This window comes from Lonchura striata, chromosome 2 (genome assembly GCF_050655825.1).
Source record: "Lonchura striata isolate lonStrDom1 chromosome 2, ASM5065582v1, whole genome shotgun sequence".
In the NCBI taxonomy this organism is placed as follows: Eukaryota; Metazoa; Chordata; class Aves; order Passeriformes; family Estrildidae; genus Lonchura; species Lonchura striata.
In genome coordinates this window covers 119,926,130-119,947,358 of record NC_140704.1, presented here as the reverse complement: position 1 = coordinate 119,947,358, position 21,229 = coordinate 119,926,130, and the positions used below count along the sequence as shown (strand labels likewise).

General features: G+C 35.8%; 1 long non-coding RNA gene across 15 annotated transcripts in view; it reads right to left on the bottom strand.

Annotated features, from left to right (window-relative positions):
- The window catches only part of LOC144247157 (uncharacterized), a 180,449-nt gene that overhangs the window by 10,255 nt on the left and 148,965 nt on the right, over positions 1-21,229 (bottom strand). For 14 of the 15 annotated variants that reach the window (XR_014953424.1, XR_014953432.1, XR_014953431.1 and 11 more), the window contains one exon: positions 13,897-18,294. This is a non-coding gene — a long non-coding RNA (uncharacterized LOC144247157). Of the gene's footprint in view, positions 1-165; positions 18,295-21,229 lie in introns of those variants that run through there. The other variant, XR_014953422.1, reaches the window with a different exon arrangement.

Below are 21,229 nucleotides of genomic sequence, written 5' to 3'. Positions count from 1 at the left end.
GAAAATAATGGAAAATGTCAGATTTAGGACTTAGTTCAGGGCTGTGTTTTCTATTATGATCTTGGCTCCTAATTTTTCAAATATAATATTATATTTATGAGAAGTAGCTCTTTAGATATCTCAAGAAACTGCAACTTATCTTTGGACCCACCTCATAGGGCCTACCTAATAAATCCAGTTCTTGAAGGGTCATCAAGTTGCTTCAGCTGGCTTCTAAAATTCCAAACAGAAAAGAGAGTCAGCATATTCAACCAATTCAAGCACTTAGAAGGACAATATTACAATAGTCTGAAATCTCTGAGTAGCCTTCTTCAAGAAAAGTTCTGCTCCACAAAAAAACCCCATATGAATTCTAGTCTTGATGCTTAACAAAAAAACCCAAACATATTCATATTTTGAGCCTTTCCACTTGATATTTTCAACTGCCTTACAAGTATTTTTAGGTGGGATTAGTACAACTTGACTTGGATTTTCTTGATTTGAAGGAATTTGCTCTGAGCTATATGACCCACACTTTATTTTGCAATTAAAACATTTATGTCAACTTCTACTTGTGAGCATACTACAGATGTAGTCACTCAGCAGAATTTACTGATACCTTTTACTGCAAAATCCATATGATGGACTGGATCTTCTTTTCCAAAACTTTTCCCGATGAAGCAAATTTGTCATCACTTCAGTGAAATATTGTTGTCCCAACCCACTGGGCTGATTTTGAAGATCTTTAAATAAGATAATAGTATTTTGTCTGAAGTAAGAATTGATGGATATCTCCAGGCACTTTTCACTAAGTTTTTTTCTGGATTCACATTACAGAGCACACTTTTATTAAAAGAATTATAAGACCCAGCCTTAAGGCTACTATGGAAAGTTTTGAAAGAAGGAATAGAAAGTCACATCTCAGGTCTCACTATGAAATATAAGACCTACTGAGATAAAAGTGACATGTAAATTCTTTCCCATACTTCTACACATTAATACTATTTCTACCTTAAGAATTTGAGGAAGTATATATTGCTATTTTCTATCATGACAAAGAGTTATTTATTTTTTGTTTAAATCTCTTCGTAAACAAAATGTCTATAATCTGGACATTTTCCAGTTCCAATATGACCTTTTTGTAGCATTATGTTTATTCTAAACAAACAATTGTTGTCAGCAGCCAGTGCAACTCCTTAGTAACCACAAAGACATTCTGTGGCAAAACATCTAACCACTTCTATGTTTTATAGTTTCTGAGCATAAATACAAATAAAACAGCAAAAAGTCAGTAAGAATGAAAGCAACAGCAGAAATAATATTGACCAAAATTGCAGGAGGAAAGTAGGGGCAGCAAAAATTCATCTATCAATACATTGCAGAAGATTGCCTTACTGAATCTGTCTGGTTTCATAAATACCAAAAATACAGAAACATATTTGGTTTCTTCTTTTCTACTTTTGCTTCGTGCTCTATGCCCTCATTCAGCACATATTTACTTAGGTTGAGCAGTTACATTGCCTTGTTGATCAAAAATAACTCATGATATTACAAAGCATATTCTGATAAAATGTTTTCATATTATGAAAGTATCTTCCAATTTGTTTTTATTTTTTGATTTGTTTTTTCTTTGCAAATGGCACATATGTTCACTAAAAGGTGGGACGGAAAATGAGGAGCCAGGGTGCATCAGCTTTATAGCAGCAATTTTCACTATGGAAGAAAAACCTAACTCCTTGCCTCTTGTCTTCAGGAAAACAAGTGAAAAGTTTTATTGTTCAACAGAAGATGCTATTTAGAGCACAGAATGTATTCCTAATACTTATAAGAGTAATCCCAACAGATAGCCAGCAAAGTCACCTACTGAATCACCTTATGAGAAACTCTGTAGCTTGTCTATACTATCAATATTACATTCTTGTTTGTATTGTGCACAGTAAACTTCACAGATATTTTCTAATCTCAAAAACCATGAGGAAATTCTTAACCACATGAAATTCCACAAACACTGTTTTGTTGCACTCGATAGGAAAGGCTGACCTTTCTGTTGTCATAGTACAAACCTCTCCCTTGTCAGCAAATAAAAATCCATTATCTGTTAGTAATATAGGGCCTATGGCACAGAAGCAGGACTGGTATTAACCCTTCTGTCTTGTCCTGCATCCAGCCATGTCAAGCTTAAAATGTGACTGTTAAGTTCTTCTGCACAGAGACCACATCTTCTTTTGTGTAAACAGTTATGACAAGTTGTTTAGGGTAAATGATACATAACAGTAAGGGAAGCAAAAGAAAGCAGACATGAAGTACTAATTAACTGATTAACTTATTTTATTCCTTCTGATTAAATTTCTACTATCAGTAATTGCATGTTCACCTGTAACTAGCATGGAAGTTAGATTTCCCACTCCATCAGTTGCTCATATTAAGCTGAACAAGGCTTAAGAAATGCCCCTCTCATCAGCTATTTTTTTTTTTTCAGCCTACTGCTAACTCATAACTTATCACATTTGCATTTCTTATGCTAGGATTTCCAGTCCTTGAGGCCAAAACCGATCTCAAGTCACAGGCAAGCAGTTCTTGGTATTGCAGACCCCTCAGGTGGTGTGCAGAGGAGACCACAGCCAGGCTGTGGTGTGGGTGGGGAAGCTACACGCTGGGCCACTAATATAAGATGTGGCAGATTCACACTGGTGCTGAACTAGGAAGCTGAAAGGCACCACAGGGCACCAGGCAGAGCTGTTGGTGTTAAAAGTCAGGCAGCAGCACACTGAGTGAACATCTAGTTAAAGAAAATTTAAAACAAAATCAGGAGTTTGTGGCTTAATGAAAAATCTATTTTAGTCAATGGAAAGATGTATATGTAGAAGCATTTGAAAACACCACATGACAGAAAGAACAGGAAGGCTCTAGGGTCCCTAAGAATAAAAAAGCAACATCTGTAACTTAATGGACCTTACCAGTGGCAATAAATTTGAAGAGTTTCCACTGAGAAAGTTGATGCAGAAATTATTTTGGGACAATTGACAAAAGTCAGAATCTTATCCAAGTCTGGGATGGAAGTCTTAGGACAGTCAAGAGAAAAAAAAGATATTTCACAGGAAGATGATTATGCATCTTGCCCTCTTACTTTGTCCCTATGACTCATAAGACAGTGAGTTCAATAGGGGCAGAAATTTGATAAAGGGTGACTGCTGAGTGACATTTTAGCTCTTTGGGATCTGACCCTTTTTTTTTTCTTTGTTTCACTGACTGAGTGAGTAGCCTGTGGCTTTTGTTCTTTAAAGCTTAATATTTGGTGGACAATTTCAAATGGCTACAGTTTTTTGTATAGTGGGCAAGTTTCTCTTTTGTTTAGTGGCTAGTTTTCAATTGTTTTAAAATTTGGTTTCTTTTCCCTATGGCAATGGGTCTTGACACCATGATTCCTTCTTGAAGAAATTTGATATATATAGCTTTTAATTTCTTCTGGAGAGAGGAGAAGCTAAATTAAAAGTAGCAGTATGTTCACAAAAGGACAAATTTTCTACCCAGCTTTGAGTAACTTGTGGGAGAAGTCTTACTCCCTGATAGGGAACAATTGCCAGTGGCTCAGCACATTCCCAGTAGGCATGTCATTTTATCACAGTTTCCCTAAAATTCCCTTAATTCCATGCATAACAGAGTAACCATGGAGTTACAAGAGGATTCATCTAGGAGAGAAGGTCCCAGTCATTCCAATGAGAATATTGTTTGGCTGAACAGTTCATGGTTTGGTCTTCAAACAAGAATGGTCTTTTAGGTAAGATATTAATGAAACTGGGTTTGATTGCAGGGTATCTTATAGCCTCTTGTAAATAGGACTCCTTATTTCTCAGTGTCTTGGTTACATACTAGCAATGATTCCTTCTCTTGCACAAGTGTTCTGAAGAGTTCATTAATATTTGTGAGGTATTTAAATGAAGAACTTATTGAAGAAGAAATAATTCAGGGCTGTGCGCCTGGGTGCACACTATTATTCCCAGCACAAAAGAAAACAAAACAAATCCCTAATTGATTCAGAGTGTTGAGGAAGTGTTCTTCCATCTTCCCCAGATGGCAAAAAATCTCAATGTATACAAAATATCAACAGGACAAGCAATTGTGCTTGAAGCAGCAACTTTGACGCTGTGCCTCAACTTAACTAGAACCATCTGCTCGTGCATGAACAGTAGTAAAAGACTTGAAAATACACAAAGCAAAGTTCATCCACAAAACCAGGTGATAAGTAAGCACCAGTAGGGTGCAGTTCATTGCAAAGTGGCAAGAACAAATGTGTAAGATATACTCAAGAACAGGCAAACAGGTCCAATTATAAAAAAAACAGACTCCTCAGCAAGTTCGATCATGCAATTAATCACCCTAGTTTAGTGATGTAACAATTAACTGCAGCCTAAGTGATAGATGAGCAAAAGGCTTTCTGTGAGATGAGGACATAATGTGGAAAAAAAACCTTATGAATTTGATCACTGGTTTCTGCAACTGGTATTTCAGAAAATAATGTTCGTAGTGTGTTGCAGAACCAACATGGCTAGCTCAATTATCCAGTTAGACAGAGGTTCCTTTGAAAATCTGATTTACAGTCAGTTTGAAAAGATGAGCAGTACAATAACCAGAGGGGAAAGCAAGAGATGTGAATGTAAATATAATGCTCAAAATTTTGATGTATTTATTATTATTTTCCATTAGATTGTCTTCAATGTTTAAAATCTCCAGCCTTGAATTTACAGAAAAAAGTGTTTGTAGAGTGGAGGTTAGGGAGCAGTCAACATATATTACAAAAGAAAAGTATTTTAAGTTTTAGGTGGATTCTCATGAGATGCAAGTAGCAAGCGAGCTCAAATGAAATGAATACAGAATCTGAATCAAACACAATTTACTTCAAGATTCTAGCAGTATTGTCAATGTTCTCTGGTACATTTGATTTCAAGTAATATGTTCTATACTTCATTATTCTATTACATTAGAACAGTTATTCTACAATTAATAAGAACTGATTGCTTTCTCTAATGAGTCATTGTTTACCATTGTAGACTATTAGTTTAGCTTAAGGTTTTGAGCCTAAAAGCACAATTTTTGCAAAACACTTAAGGCAATCATAAGTCCATAGAAGCCTTCTGTATAACCTATTTTACTGACAAACAATTACATTTCAGATTGAAGAGGTGAAATGATTAAGAATATTTGACTTAGTTGCCATGACAGCATGCATTTTTCATCAGGCAGAGTGTAATTACTACAATTTCAATGATGTAAAATCAAGAAAGATGATAACAAACAGCAGAACCATGGAGATATTGCCATTGCAACCACGTTGCCATGGCAACAGTGATAATAATCTCAGTGATAGATGTTTTCTCTTGCTCTTTCCATTTTGTACGGTTATAACATTCAGAGCCAGTTTTTACCACAGCTTTTTATAGTTTATTAGACTGTCAAAATAGTTTATGAGATGTTGTTGCAAAGGAAATGACTGAGTTCCGCAGCCTAATAAAAATGCCAAATACTCTGTTTACATACTGCTCCAGCATTTAACAAACATTAAAAAATTGTATGAAAAATGATTTGATATTGTATCTGTATTAATCAATTTGCAAGGCATAAGCTCTGTCACTGAAGGTCATATGAATACCTTCCAAGCATTACTTTTAGAGAGTCCTTTCAAAGTTTATTCTTGACACCATGCTGCCAACTCATTTTACCTGAGCAGTGCAAACTGAGCAGTACACAGGAAATTCTTCATAATACTAGTAGATAGTTAGCTAGAAAAATCATATATATGATTTAAATAATTTAGGAACATTTGTTTACTTGACATTGAAGAAGTGGTCAATGCAGATTAAATAATACTTTATTTACTAAACATATACCATGGGCAATAATGCAAATAAGATAATGTGTGCACATTTTTTGTAGGTGTGTATAAGTATACATACACACAAACTATTGTGTGCATGTGCTATTTTATGCAATATGTTTGAAGTGTATATAGAAAGACAGAGGATAAATAACATCTTTACTCTGTTACCTCCTACACTATAGAGATATCAGAAAGCATTGATTAGTAGAGGAAGCATTGAGATTTACCTCTGAAACAAAAACAACCCCCCTTTTTGCAGTTTTAAAGACTGACTTTTTAAATCTGAAACATTAACTCTTAAGGACCAATGTAATTTTTAATGGGAATTTTTAGAACTGTTTGCAAAAAAAAAAAAATAGTTAAATATCTGTTTTAATTTTTCACTATCTTTTTCTCCCAAAGCTTAACAACAGTCACTATCCATCTTAAAAATAATTATGTACATATTCTGAGAAATAAACACATTCAAAATCTGAATAATGTCTACAAAAATTATTGTTCTTCATTAAAGTTGCCCCAGATTTATATCCATAACTAAAACTCTTGTGTTAAATGGCACATCTCCATCATTTGGACTTGACTCTGCTCATCCCATATGTAGGGGTAAATGTGCATTCTGTATTTCCTCAATGAAAATTGATATATTTCCTGCTTAGAGAATTTTTCACAGCTTCTGAAATTTTTCTTTAGTGTTTGAGACAACTATCAATTACTCTTCAATCTTGGTTATCTCTTTTGAAAAGAAAATAAAAAAAAAAGAAAAGTACTGAAAAAAGCCAAACAGTTTGTTAATAGAACAAACTGACCACTACTGACCACTTATTCTTTTGGTGCTTACACTTTAATAAACTATAGGGGTTTTAAATTTTAACTCCTGCTTGGGGAAAAAAATTAATAGCTATCCATCTACCCCAAGCCAAATATGAATTAAAATGTATATGTGTCATTATTGTTAATGGATAACATATGTTTACATTTGCTATATTGCTTGGAAACTTTTGCTGCAGATGTTAAATGTGTAACAACATGCAAGTGTGGGTGAGAGGATGAGAAAGAAGGCTGGTTTCTGAGATGATCTACTATAAAAGCTGACAAATTATACACAATATCTGAAATTCAAAATTGTAGAGAAACTCATAGATATTTTAAGACCTACTAACTTTTTTGAGATTACAAGACCAATCCAAACAGCACATTTCATGCAATTTCTTCAGTTCAGTTTTATCATATTCTGAGACTGGAGCACTTTTTTTTATATATATCAAAAAATTTGCAGTGAGAGTGGGGTCTTGGTATTCAAGTATAATTCCCTTCCCTCAATTTCATATTATTATGAATTATGCTTCCTTGCAATTAAATAATTTGGGTTTAACTCTTGTGTTGATGATCAAATATTTGTAGCTTATTTTTCTTTTTATTTATGATCTAATTAAATATATTCACTAGAAGACACAATTATCTTAAGAGAAACTTTTTGCTGAATGTCCTGTTACTTTATATACTTATTAATACTAAATATAAATTCCACCTCAAAAATCTCCTAAAATGAATTTAATAAAAACAAAATCCAATTGGCAGGGTGAGTCAAGAGAAAGAGTGATAATACTTTTAGATACTTTAATTTTTTTTAAACTAAGTAGTTTTCAGGCTGATGGCATATGTTTAATTAAGTTTCTCTAGCCAGAGGTGCCCATCCCTCCAGCCAACTCACCATTTCTGGTGTGCTTCTCTTTACAGCTCTTTTCAGATTCATGGTATATTTTTTTGATAATATGCAACCAAAAAAAGCCCACCACCATGCAATAGTCAACTGAGATGACATAGAAGCTTCAGAGATACTGTTACTTGCCTCCTCTTCCATATGGTATCTTTGTGCATGCAGCCTAAAACTGCACTGCCCTTTTCCTGGCAGCTGTTACACATTACAAACTGATGAATACTTTGCTGTCCACAGTTAATCTCTTGTGTTTCTTGCACCACTATTACTTCCCAGGTTTGTCTCCTTCATCAAATGAACATGCTTGCATTATGTCTGCCAAATGTTATTATGCATCATGCCAAATTTAATTTTTCTCTTTTTTTGTTTATACAGTTACAGAACACAGTGCTTACCATATATTCCTCCTTGGCCTCAGAGGTGTTTAAACATCTTCCAGTCTTTGAATTTCACTAATAGACCTAACTACTAATGACTTAACAAAAATTATAAATAACTTCCAGTGATCATCAGTCCTGTACCTTGCTAGACTTTCTTCAACTCAGTGCATTCCATTTATCATTACACTGTATTTATTGGTTTTTCGGTCACTTTTCAAAACTCAGAACAGTCCTTCTTTTTGAGCTTAACTACATTCTCAAGTCTTATTTGTGTCAAGTGCTAGGTGCAAATGTTAGCTATCACCCACCCGCCAATTTTGCAGTTTGAAGGAAGCAAAGGAAGAATGAAAGAAAAAAAAATCATCTGGAAAGCCATATGTTTGAGACTTGTCTTGTTTTTAAAGCTAAATTTCTTATGAATTACTATTATGTTGAAGATCTTCTGTTTGGAATACACATAAAATTTCCACTAACTGTAAAGAACATTAATTACGGCCTTTAAGGGTCTGCCTCTGCTTTCAGACATGGCAGAAAATTCAGCACATATTGCCTTTCATTCTATAGACAGACTCTTGTAAGGCATGTCCTAGGAGATTTTAAATGGTGAGAGGGCCTTTTACTGATTTCCCAGACAATGTATGAATTGCAATAGTATGAATAAACAGAAGGAATTTAAACAGAAATTACAGCTTTGACATCTTATTTTTTGCACCTAATTGAAAATTCAGAAACATTCTGTAAGCTTTAAGAGTTCTCTAGTGCACAGATAATAAATTGGATTGATCACCTACAAAAGAAGCTGGAAGAGATTTCCCAAGAATGACCTGCATGCCAGGGAATGGGATAACCCTCTGCCCCTCTGCCCCTCAGGTTTTGGTGCTGATTGTCAGTTTTGGAGTAGAGATTAAACAATTCCTTTCACTGGATGTCTAAGCCATTGCTGCTTTTGAATGGAATTGCATTATAGAATATGGGATTATCATTGCCAGCTTCCCTTGAAAAAGGAAGAAATCAAAAGCACTGAGTCTCAGGAAGCAGTACCTTTCTTCAAACAGAGGAAATGAAGATTCCCGAAAGAATGACACAAAGCATTGAAAAAAAGTGTATCCACACCAAAATGGTGATAACAAACGACAAAGTCTGCAGGGTGCTCCGAGTTGCTCTCACTGTGTAAGCCTCCTCCTTGACTGTCAGAAGTGCTGCTGATGTTTTGCAGAATAACATCTAACCACCTACATAACACCATGAAGGAGAGATGCTGTTTGTCCAGGGCAGTAAGTGATCCTTTGGACTTGGTCACCGTGCTGACAACTGATACACCTTGAGGCATTTTAATCTTCTGGCCGTGTGCCCATACCTTGCTCTATCTAAAAGCAGGACACATCTGCTTCTGGTGGGTATGTGACAAAAACGGAGTCGCAGTAATCGAGTAAGATAGTGTTGCTAAAGAGCTTATAATGGAATTTCTTTTTAGACAGAATTTCACCTGTAATTAATGTTCCCACCTGTCCACTGTCCCTTCTTTTAACAACACCTGATGCCTCTTGTTCCATAAAATGCTGGTATATGGAACCACTTATTGTCTCTTAATTTAAAGACTAATTAAATTTGCCATTGTGTGCTATCTCATTACAACCATTGCAGGAAAAAAATCCCAACTAAGTGTGAATAGAAGTGCTAAAATGTTATAGGTGAAGTTCTCTGTTGCATTGAGCTCAGCATTATTGAGCAAAGCATCACTGATGTAATCTATAATAATTTATTTGGAAAAATATACAAGCCAAATACATTCAGAAAGAAGGAACCAATATGTTGCAATGTGTTTCAAAGCCTTAGTAGATACTTTACTATCATTTTCCTGAATTAAATTCTTCTTCCTGCCTGTCATTTCCTGCACCACCTACAACACACGAAGGGTGGATGTTAGCATGAATGATGGAAAGACTTTGTGATGACCCTCTGCACCTGAGAGATTTCTCCTCTAAACAATATTTGGATGATTTTTAAAACAGATGTGCAAGTCTTGAAACCCTCATCCCTATTGCCCAAGATATAGAAGGAAAACAAATTAAAATATAGATTGAAAATGTCTTTTAATATTAAAAATCATTTTCTGAGGAACATTTTAGAGCAATTTTCTGTCTTATGCATTTTATCTTGCCACTTTTCCAATTGACTATTATTTTCCTCACTCTCATGAGGATATATCCTGAATAACATTCTGGAGGATATTAAGCTATGCAACAGTAAGAAAGAGCTCAAGGAAACTATTGCAGTTTAGTCTGCCTCTCACTCTACTTTGGATTTAAATGGCCGTGGTATTTAATTTTCAGGGATCCTGGCTCAAATTTCTTCTTCCAGCTTATAGAAACTTTTCATGCTTTCTGTCTGGTAGCCTCTATAAAATTATGCATACCACTTAAGTTGCCAGTGTATTTTCCAGGCACTTTGTCTTGTTAAGGTTTCTGGATTTTTTTTTCCTTTTTTTTCTTTCTATCAGAAAAAAGAAGATGCATTTAATGCACAGCCCACAGAAAGTCTTTTGCATTGGAATTAAATGCAGTCTGTTCCCTTTTGTGATCCTAAACTCCTGAATACTTGATCAGATCTATCAGTTATGCAATATGCACTTTTCTTTTTGCCATGTTACAACCTCTGAATTCAAACAGATTTAGCTGAATGTTCTTTTAAAAGACCCCAAATTAATAAAACTGCTTGCTGTGTATTTTTATAAGAAGGTTTTAAATTTTCCATTACATATCATTTCCATTTTGCAAATGTTATATCTCTAAACTCTTTTATGTAGCATGAAAGCTTTGTTATGATTTGATGTGTTTTTCACTACCAAAGGTTACCTAGGACAACGTGCATATTGCAAAGTCTAAATTACTTTCTTTTGAAATGATATAAAACAACATATAAAGAAAAAATGGATATCATACAGGACAGGGCAATCAGCCTTTTAGTAGCACTGCATGAGTCACATTTGAATTTATTTCAGTGGCTGTTTTTCCTGTTACTGCTATACATATATTTGGAGACTACTTGTGCTGTGTGTCAGTAGACCACGGATGTAAGTCTGCCAAGGGCACCGAGGGAGCAATTTTCAGTGATCATATATCCTTTGCTCTATCCCAGCCATCTATGATGTCTATGACATCTTCTATTCTCATGCTGGATGTTTCTGTGGGGAAGAGTGGGCACCTCAATACTTCTACATTTTCTGTAGAAAGCTTCCAAGCAGTTACACTGAGGACAAGGACAAAAGGAATAGCAGATGAGAAGAAAGAAAAGAAAACAGGTGTGAACCTGATAGTAAAATGTGCAACATAGAACACACTTCAGAAACACTGTAGCAGTAATCAGTTGGCCATGAAACCTCTGAATTACATGGATGCAAATTGCTGTGATGATTGTCAGTCCCTGGCTATTTCTAGAAGACAAAACATTTCTGAAATTTTACTGAACATTTTTTCTACTTCTGAGACACTTAAAAATCTGTTCTCATCCACTTGGATTATACACACTAAAATTAGTATTTTCCTACCTTTAGGCTTCTACTAAAAAAATGGGACAAGGTGGATACACCCAGGAAGGGATCCAGGTCACTTCAGACTTAAACCATAATTTTAAAGGTGTAGATTTTTCTTTATGTAGGCAATTGGGTTTAGTTGGGCTGATTGTTTCTGGTTGGGTATTTTCGGCCAGCTGTCTGCTGTCTGGATGAGCACTGTTACTGAGGAAACCCTTTGATATTAATTTTCTTCCAGATTTTTTTGTAGATTAAAGTTCTGCACACCCTGTAGACACAGAGAAGTTTAAATACCAGCACTGCCTAAGGAGAAAATAATTGGAAAATAGGAGTAAGACTAAAAGGGGGATGTTTGTCACAACAGCTTCAATTAGCAACCAATGTTGTAAAAACAACCACATTCAAACATCTTGCATGTAACCTCCTTACCCATGCCTGTCCTTACCATGGCCATGGCTTCTTTCTCTTCTCACAACCTCTTCCCTTGTAGAAGTATAAGCTCTTTCTTAAACTCTATTTAGGACTTTCCCCACAATGATCCTAAATTATTTAACCTGGAGAAGGATAAGCTGTCTTCAAAACTGCTAATGGTTTTGTAAACACTTCTATGCTATTTGCTCAAAAGCAGAACTATCTGACTCCAGCTTTAAAGCCATTTACTCACAATAAATTAAAATAATGCACTTAAAGAGCCTCTTATTAAAGCACAGGAGAGTAAAAGTTTTATTTAAGTGATACATTTAACTCTCTCTCTCTTTTAAATCTATTTGTTGCTGATTTCTTCCCAACTCCCACTGTTTATTGCACTAAATATGGTATAGATATAAAACCATATTCCACTCTATATGCTTTTTCTAAGATTTCTACATGCAGCAGGAGGTAAACAGAAGAATTGGATAAAAATAATTACAATGGGATATTATTTATGTATTAAGAGATAAGGAAGAACAGGGGCATAAGAAGAATACGCTTTAAATAAAAGAAAATTTAGCTTAACAAGAAATACATGATTCTTTAAATGCTATTGCCAATCTAGATGTTGGAGATAAACCCCCCTTTCAAAGAAAAATCAGAAACATTAGAAATTAGAAACTTTTTTTTTTCACAATAAAATAAAAATAACCTATGGGAGGTGAAAAGTTATTGTGAAAAAGCATAACTCAGAGTTTGTGAGACACTATCCCACTCAGGCAAGGAAGAGAGAAGCTGTTTATGAGATATTAAGTCGGAGGAAACATAGGAGAGGGCTTCACCTCAAAAATAACATAGAATCATAGAATACTTTGGGTTGGAAGACATTTAAAGGTCATGTAGTCCAAATATTGCAGCTTCCATAGGAATATTTCACAGCATCCAGGATTTCATGTAAAATGCTACTATCCTGCTCCCAATACCCTACATCTCTAGTTTGCCTTACAATCTAGTTTGCCAACATAAGACATTATAAGAAGTTATAAACCACCATATTCAAAAGCAAGCGACAAGAAAGAGGAACTTCATTTTATGTGGTCTTGCTTTTATTTTATTTTAATCACTCAGATTGTCCCAGTTAGCCCAATTCTGTCCATGTGTTCAAGGAGGACCATTCACTGCCTTTGCAAGTCACTTATTATGACATTCATCTTTTCTAGGTCACTCACCACCAAGAGAGAAGGAGATAAAAACCACTCAATGTTGTCTTTTTTTATGTGTTTTTTTTGTTTTGTTTTGTTGGTGGTTTTTTTTTGTTTGTTTCTTTGTTTTTGTTTTTTTTTTTCAAAACTGAGATCATAAAGTCCTATACAAAAACAGTACCTGGAATTCTACTTTAGATTTTTTCTAAATATTATCAGTTAATCCATTTACAGCAAGAAAGTTATCAGATCCTGGGAGGAGTACTAAAGCCAGTAAAATCCACCCTGACAAAACCATAACTGTTTTTCAAAGAGCGCTAAAAAAGATCCAACAGGTAGGGGTATGCACATCTAGAAAAGTTTTAAGCAAAAAAATTTAATTTATTTGCATCTCTAAATGAGTTTGAAAATACATCAACAATCAGTTTCTTGGTTTATGAAACTTATAGGAAATATTTTTTTAAAATATAAGACTTCTCTGCTCCCTCCTCTACTTTTTTTTGGTTTTTTTTTGTTTTTTTTTTTTTTTTTGTTTTTATTTTTTTATTTAGCAGAGATGAGATTTTTCGAAGTCAGACATATCTCTGATTTTGATACTTTCATGTCTTTCTTGAATCTCAGATTTTGTTGTGGGAAGCCTGGTCTCTGTGAGGCCAGTGGGGGAAAGATCTTCATTTTGCCTGGAGTTCAGATTTCTGTCTTCTGCCATGATGCAGCTTTTTAATATAAACAAGTAAATGCCTTGTTAAGTAAATGAAGGACAAGTTAACTACTTATAAAGACTGTACTGCCAGTATTAATGATTTTTTAAAATTTTATTTTGGTATTAGATTACATAGGAGAAGCTTATTAAAAAAACATTACATTTGCAAAGTCAATTTCTGGAAAGTTGCTCAGCGTTAGGATGAGGGCTGTACAAAGAGATTCAGTCATAAGCAATACTATGTTGTAATGCTGCATTAACTGAGAAATGTTTATAACTCCCAGAATTCCAAGTCCAGTACAATCTTGTTTTTTGCAGGTCTATTACCCTATGCAGGCAAATTAAAAGACTCAAGAATTATGCAAGCAGGCATTATTTCAAGCTTGAATGTAAATACTTTTCTCGAGTGATGGCTGTGTTTCAGTTCCTTGACAAAAAAAAATATGACAATCCCATTTTTTTTACTGTAATTTTCCTTTCCTTTCAATGTGGTTTATTGAAATTGCAGACATTGTGGCAAGGACTGTATTTTATTGGGTAGGTCTATTAAAGCAGTACCCATAATTTAGGTAGTCCTTTAATATAGATGGACAAATAAAGAGCAACTTGTTACAGCAACACAATTTTTCAAGATAAGAAAAATACATCTTAGACCTCAAGAACTATGTCCCGATTCATACCGTATATGGTACATTTCTAAAGAGCTTATGACTTTTTAATGATTTTCCTAGAAGTCACTAGGTACACAACAAACCTGAAGGTCTGCTTGCTGCATTAATGGCCAAGGGCTCCATCAGCATTTGCTGTTAACAGTGTTATAAAGTCTGCTTCTGTGTGAAACCTCATAAACCAGACACTTAATCTAAGCAAGCATATTAAACAACTATTCATTATTTTAATAAATTTGGAAATTTCTGAAAAGCTGGTAATGATAGCATACATGCCTATTTATGCTAAAATAAATCGCTGGATAGTTCAGTGTTTCTCCGCATCTAGTTTTGTTAAAATACTATTTTAATGCTAAACTTCAAAAACTAATTAAAATCCAGGACAGATTCAATGAGCAATTTAATTATCAATGTTCTGTTCAACTAATTGTCTCATGGAGACAGTGTCCTTAGTAAGAGGAGACTGCAAACAGATGAGTACATAGATAGCAGAGAAAATACTTTCAACTGGCTTAGCACCTTGCCTGGATTTTTGTCAGTTGACTCAAGTTTTACTCCAAGCACATCCCGTTGCAAGATCTAAGAGCCACAATCATGACTGAAACACAACTGAAAATTCAGCAATTCTGAGAAAATTCCGATAATTCTTTTTTAGTTGACATTTTTGAAATTCTTGTAAAGGTACTTTTTCTAGAACAATCCAGAGACAGACTATAATGACTTGAGAGTTAGACTAGAAATAGGTACTTTCAAGCTGATTTCTCTTTGCATAATGTCTGAATGGGGATATGAAACACCTGGACATGTCAGGTGGTTCTGGTCCTTTCTGAGACCTCTGTGCCTAGCTCTCAGCTGTTTTGAGCCAATAAACAAGAATGCAAGGAGACTGTATCTTTCCTGAGCCACTGCGTCTGACAAAACACAAAGTTTGACAAAACCTGTTTGGGGGCATCAGCACATGGGTGGATACAAGCCATCAGCAGAAATATTCAACCTAATTCTGCCAGCAGATGACAGAACCAAACAAAAGAACAAACACTTCCTAAACAGTTCTTTTCCTCAGCCTGTAGTTCTGCCTCAGGTTGTTGTGACCCAAGTTCAGGGCCTGGCACTTGTTGCCTTGCTGGGTCTCATATATTGGCCTTGGCTCATGGATCCAGCCTGTCCATATTCCTCTGCATAGCCTTCCTGCCTTCCAGAACATCAACACTCCCACCCAACTTGGTATGTCCACAACTTCACTGAGGGTGCCCTCAATCCCCTTTTCTAAATCATCAATGAAGCTGTTAAACAGGCCCCAGTACTGAGCCCTGGGGGACATCACTTGTGACAGGAAGACTGCCAGCTGGATCTGACTCCACTCACCACCACTCCCTGCACCTGGACAGCCACTCAGTTTTTCATTCACAGTGCACCCTGTCCGACTCATGGGCAGCCTGTCTGTCCAGAAGAATGCTGTGAAGTTTACTGAAGTCCAGGTATACATCCACAGTCTTTCCCTAATCCACTGAGTCACCTTCCTCTTAGATTGCTCCATGGAAAGCAGAAATGAGATATAATGGATATATTTCGCAGGGAGAATGGACGGCCTTAAGGCTAGGAGGACATGCGTGACAGAATAGAATCCTTCAGTATTTTTGCAACATTACTTTCATAAAAGTAGTATCTCCTGAGAAAGTTGTCAGTAGCCAATTTTCTGCTTGGTAAAAAGAACAGCAAATGCTTGAAATTGTCAAAATATCCCATCTGAATTATTTATAAAGAATTTTTCTTGTTAAATAGCAAGCTTAAATGGTCACTTTAGAAAACTCATAGGATAAAGAAAAAAAGTATATAAATCCAAATGATTTTTTAAAAATAATCAGGAAAACACTTTGAACCAATAGGGTGGGGTTTCTTTTGTTGTGATTCCCCAGAAATATTAAATATTCTTCTTTTTTTCTTTTTTCTTTTTTCTTTTTTCTTTTTTCTTTTTTCTTTTCTTTCTTTTTTAATCCCTTATGAGCTTAGAAAAACATTTGCCTTCATGAATTTTCACAGGATCAGAAAATTCCTTGTCCTAGAAATCTGCAGATTAGAAGACAGGCTGAGGATGCTCTGTGAGAGGACGCAGTGATATTTTTCAGTGTCAGAGTTTATTTGTAACAAGGAGGTAGGCATGATAACAGTTACATTTATTGGGCTTTCAGGCAGAGAGATAGATGTAGATGGATACAGGTAGTTATCACATTATTTTCCAACTTCTGCAGAAAGGGAATATATTTTATACAGCTTACTTTAGAAATAGCACAAAGAAAATATGGTTCATACCCTGAAGAACTGGGACATTCATTTCCAAATACACTAAACAAAAAATTTTACATAAAGTAACTCCAAGAATTCAATCTCAAAACAGCTTTGAGTGGCTTGGCTTTGTTTGCTTGTTTGCACATATGATTGGGATGGACATTTTCATCATCATCTTTCTTAGGCTGGCAGTCATGACAAAGCTTCACAGAAGCGTTTGTTAGGGGGGATTTGCCTTACAGGGAGGCAGGCATGCTGGTAGGAAAACAAGGGAATGAGCAAATACAGGGCTGCATGGCCCTAATCCTTCAATCCTTAAATTTTGAAAAAAATCCTTAAATTGAAAAAAAAATTAATAAGCTATTTTCCTAGCAAAAGGAGAGAAGGAAGAAAGAAGGACATGGGGTACACTGTATATGTGGTAATGAAAAATATTTATAACCCAGAAAGCTATTTTTAGTCTTCTGCTCCTCTCCCATCTTTATTGTAGAGGCTTTTCTCACAACTGTTTTCTTGATCTATAAAATCCCATACTCTTCTTATCCCCAAGAACATTCTTTAATCAACTCTTTACAGCAACAAACATATACATTCCTTCAGCATAATTCAAACAGACATTTTGTAATCCAAAACACACTAGAAATAATGTTGCCCATTCCCTTGTATTCAGCAGTCATCTTTTGTGTAATTATGAAGAAAAACTTCTGGAAAGAAATTGAAAAATGTAATAATCGGTTCGCTTCCCATGATTTACTTGAAAGGTACCCTGACAGCACCACAGCATTAGTAATTATGATGATCCAAATCAAATTCCCTTTGAGGCTGGTCTCCATCTCACTGCAGCCAACTGTAAGAGAGATATCTAAGGAAATCACCTATTACTTTGTCACTTCAGTGCAACCACAGCCAGCATCCAACCTGGACCAGTGGTCTCTCTGACAACCTCCCAGTCTATACAAACTGCTGGTGAGCACCGCGCTAATCCAGCCTGTCATCGGCTCTCTGTCCTACCAATGTAATTTAAAAAGATGGAGTATTTGTCATCTCCTACATGAAAAAACTTCTCAGGAAAGACACCTCTCCAGGAAGATGTTAAAAACTACTATGCAGTCTCCCTTCTACATCTGCTGTAATTGACTGTGTTTGTGACTCCCACAGCATCCTGGTTGATGGCAAGTTAAGTTTGAGTCAGCAGTGCCCTGGAAATCAGGAGTGCCAAGGTTGTCCTGGGGGGAATCAGGAATCAGCATCACCAGTCAGGCAAGGGAGAGCATTTTCCCACTCTGCTGTGGACTCACATTGAGTTCTATGAGCATTTTTGGGCACCAAAATATTAAAAAGACATTAAGCTGTTAGAGAGTGTTCAAAGGAGGGAGACGAGAATGGTGAAGCATCTGAAAGGCAAATCCATTTATGAAGACTGGCTGAGATTTGTTCAGCATGGAGAAGAGGAGACTAAGGGGTTGCGGTCTTCAACATCTTCATGAGGGGAAGCAGAGAGGAAAGTACTGATGTCTTCACTCTTGTGACCAGTGACAGAACTGGGAAAAAATGGCATAAAGCTGAGTCAGGCAAGATTTAGGTCATTTATCAGGAAAAGACTCTTCACTCAAAGGGTGTTTGGGCACTGGAACAGACTTCTTAGAGAAGTGGTCACAGCACCAAATGTTATAGAGTTCATGAACATTTTGGACAATGCTCTTACGCTCCTGGTGTGACTCTTGGGGTGTCCTGTGCAGAGCCAGGAGTTGGACTTGATGATCCTGATGGATCCCAACACAGCATATTTTATGATTCTGTGAAAATTGAGCCTGCCTCTATACCCAGGCACAGACCTAAAACATGTCAGCAAAAGCTTGGGCTGGCACAGGAATGCAAATGAAAACCACATCAGGAATGTTATCTAGGCAGAGAAAGCAGACACTGCACACCACAGCTCCCAGCTCTGACATTGTCTGTCAAGAACATTTGTTCCTCAGATTTTCATTCCAGTTCATCCTCTCTGGTGTGCTGCAGAACATCTACTATATCCATTGTTCCTCCACATGCAAAGCTGAGGTTCAATTCTCAGACTTTTCTTTAGGAATACAATTCACAGACGACTTACCTTTTAAAGAATAAGTGTTGCAAGTTTTGGTTGATTGTTCCTGATCTACAGGTTTGCTACGCACACACAACACTGGGAACACATTTTCCAGGAGACCATAATGGACTCAGGATGTGCTCATGCCAAAGTGGCACATAATTACTGTTCTAGAAGATTTTCTTCCAGATTATTTCTTATCCATATATGTGTTCATATCTATGCAGTGCAAAGTAACAGGATGACTAGCATTTGACGAAAAAGACACTATTTTTGGCTCAGATACCAGCTGTCAAGTTAGATAGAGACTACTGCATCAGAAATTTTACAGCCCAGTTCACAAAAATTTTATGTGTCTGTAATTCATGTTTTTGTGTGAAATAGTTGTTCAAATATGCCATGCACAATGTGCCAAATAACTACATGCATAAAGACCAGTCAAGGATTGCCTTGGGTCAAAGAATGGTCAAATACATCCTAAAACAAAGAATACATAAAGTTAAAATGGCCTTTATTTCACTGGTGAAAAATCTGCATGTAAATATCTTAAATTGAGCTTAACTGGATTTCCCTCATTTATTAAAAAAAACCCAAAAGCCCAAAAATCTCAGACATAAACATACTTTTTAATTTAATTGAGTGTCCCAGAGAGAAGTGAAATAAAACAACCAACAGATAAGTTAATCAGTTTTAAGAATCTCAGATTTTAGTGCTAGATCTTTTGTTTATCCCATGTTGTCTCTGGAACTCTGCAGACAAAAGGCCCCTACTGAACAAGCTTCTCTATGAAGCCCTACACTCTGGCATATTTCAGGGAAAAAAGTTGTTTAAAGTAGTTATTCCTTGGGCAAACTGATAAAGAAATGTCTGATTCAAAAGCAAAGATATCAACCTCAGAAAACCTCAGCCACTTTCTGGTTGCTTTTTTGGTGTTTTTTTTTTTTTTTGTTGTTTTGTTTGTTTGGTTTTTTTTTTTTTTTTTTTTTTTTTTTGTGAAAAAGACATTCACATTATATATAGAAGCATGCAACAGGTTCTGATTAGGAAATTATATATTACTTCTGCTGACCTCAAAGGTTAGACCAGTCTTTGAATTCAAATCACAAATAATTTGAACTTAATAACACAAAGACATTTTGAATGCAATGGACAAGGAATAAATTAATAATAGGGAGTTTTATGCTGAATGTAATTTTTTACTATAACCAGAGCATACATTTAGAGTGACAATAAAAATGCTGTACCAAACTTTTTTTTCCATTTGCACCTGAGTAATATTAATCTCATCTGAAAAGTAATGGTTATAACAAAACTAACTGTAGTGCAAGCAGTCAGCATTTTCTAGTCTAGCAGTTCCCAGAAGCGCTGTACTTTGGAGGCAGTCTTTGTAGAATAAGATCAGAAATGCAGAGACATCTTCCAAATTCTGATAAAGGAAGGGCAACAGATTTTGTGGGTGTTGATCACCTACCAGCTCAGCTCAAATGAAGATAAACCTGTAAACTTACATCCAAGCAAACTTGAAACTGGCATCAATATGCCACCATGCATTTTAATTTCAGTTCTCCAGCATGCAAGTACTGGTTTGCTTGACTCGTTCAACTGTGTTACTGCCATGGGTCAACCTTTGTCCCCAAGTCCTTGCTCTTTGCCCAATACTCTTGAATTTTCAGTCAGCTGCTTAAAAGAATTAACGTGCCATTTAACCCTCAGTTATGCAATTAAGAAACATCAGCATGGTTAGAAAATATTGTAGAAAGACTGAAGGAAAAGTATTTTTGGAAAAAAAAAGGTTTTATTGTAATGTTAATGTTGTACAACTGTAATGATATTTTTGCTTTTCTAAAGTACTTGAACAGGACAAAGTGAGAGAACTGGCAATTTATTAACTTATTCTCAATAGAGAGAGCTCACACAGCTACAATCTGTAATGGATGCAGCCACATGTTCAGACCTGTTGGCAATAAGAACTGTAGGTCAAATCCACTAACACACACTGGTTTACACTGGAAGATGTGGTCTACTGACAACTGTGAGAGCATGCATGTGTTTAAAGTGCTTTCCTGGACACCAGCCACCAGTGCATCCTACAGGAGTAGCATGCTTTTCCTTTCAGGAAGAGAATGACAGACAAAAGCTTCTAAATATGAATCTTAATGTTAGATGGTGTCAAATCAGACACTCATATGAACAGAGATGTCCTGATTCCTGTATTACCAGCTGAGGCACTAGCTCATTGCATCCGTCCACTTGATGCTAAAAAAATACCCGTCTCTAAAATCAGTTAATTGGATGCAGAACACTCTATGCATGTCATTTTCTCTCTCCTTTTTCCTTACTTTAAATTCTTTTCTTTTCCTTCTCTTTTTGGCAAAGTGCCCTTATTATTTTGT